We start from the raw sequence: 1785 nt of genomic DNA, 5'->3' as shown, positions 1-1785 counted from the left end.
TATTTTGATAAGGATATAGACTGTATATATTGACTACCTGCATCTGGTTACTATCAAGTAAATTGGATGTATTCTGGTCAATAAAGGAGTACTCTCAAACTCTTCACTCTTAAGAACCTTCTTTATTGATCATTAGTGTCAACATCTGAAGTCCCACAGCTATCAGGGAGGGATGGATCTCTGCTTTCTCATGGGGACTGGCATCAAATCACTTCCCAGTGAGACTGAGATTCACAGGCATTTATACAGTGACTGTGCACTGTGTTTCCAACTCTGAATTTCAACTTCATCATGCATACATTACCCACTGTGTATGCTTGCTGTCAAATATATAGTTACCTCTAAATTATACTCTGTCGATGAGAGTTTTGACCAAATTAATAGGATAAACATTAATTTTTCTGTAATACCTCCCAGGACATATAAACATGGTATAAGGGAGTTTAAAGCCATCGGGAATCCTGCACCCAAATCCTGGGGCAGAAAATGCTGAACACCCTGGAATGCAGATAATCCTGAGACCACAGGAAAGAAAGCCACTTCTGACCAGCTTTTCCCACATCTCTGGCCCAATATTAATCTGCATGGTGCCTCTCGAAACAGGAATAGAAGAGCAGTCAGTGGCAGGAACCTGCTTGGTCCAGCCTGGGCCCAGAACCTACCTGGGCCCCAAGCATATTTGAAGAAAACCAGAGGCATACAATTCTCTGTTTCCTGACTGTGGCTTTTTTTGATTCGAAGCTCAAAATACCATTTTGTTGTTATTGATTTTTAGTTGGCTATTTTTCATTTCGAATTCAAATGTTATTCCTTCCTTGTTCTCCAGAAATAAGTCCGAATTCCATCGCCCTCCCCATCTTCTATAAGGTATTCCCTTCACCAGCCATCCACTTTCCCAGCCTAGGCAGGACCAAGGGCTGTTCATTCCATTTGTGCCCAAGGAGACCATCCTCTGATACACATGCAGATGGGGCCATGGCACAGTCCCTGTATAGTGGTTGGTACTGGTTTAGTCTCTTGGAACTCTGCTTGGCAGCCATGGTTGTTCTTATGGGGTTGCAAGTCCCTTCAGCTCTTTCAATATTTCTGTACTTCCTCCAACTGAGGTCCAGTTCTCAGTTCAATGGTTTGCTGCTAGCATTCACCGCTGTATTTGACATGATCTGGCTGTGCCTTTCAGGAGACATCTATATCCAGTTCCTATCAGCCTGCACTTCTTAGCTTCATCCTCCTTATCTAGTTTGAAGGCTGTGTATGTATAAGCCACATGTGGGGTAGACTCTGAATGGACATTCCTCTAAGCTCTGTTTTAAACTTTGCATCCCTATCCCTTCAATAGGGATTATTCTTCTCCTTTAAAGGAAGGTGTGAAGAATCAGCATTTTGGTCATCCTTTCTGAGTTTCATTTGGTCTGTGAATCTTGGAGAATTTGAGCATTTGGGCTAATATCCACTTATCAATGAGTGCATACCATGTGTGTGTTTCTGTGATTGGGTTAACTCACTCAGGATGATATGTTTTAGTTTGTTCTCTTTGCCTATGAATTTCATGAAGTCATTGTTTTTGATATCTCTGTAGTACTCCATTGTGCAGATGTACCACACTTTCTGTTTCCATTCCTCTGTTGAAGGGCATCTGGGATCTTTTCATTTTCTGACTATTATAAATAAGGCTGCTATGAACATGGTGGAGCATGTGCCCTGTTGTATGTTGGAGCATCTTTTGGGTATATGTGCAAGAGAGGTATAGCTGGGTCCTCAGCTAGTGCAATGTCTAATTTTCTG

The sequence above is a fragment of the Rattus norvegicus genome, chromosome 9, assembly GCF_021556685.1.
Source record: "Rattus norvegicus strain SHRSP/BbbUtx chromosome 9, alternate assembly SHRSP_T2T, whole genome shotgun sequence".
NCBI lineage: Eukaryota > Metazoa > Chordata > Mammalia > Rodentia > Muridae > Rattus > Rattus norvegicus.
This window is presented reverse-complemented; position numbering follows the sequence as displayed.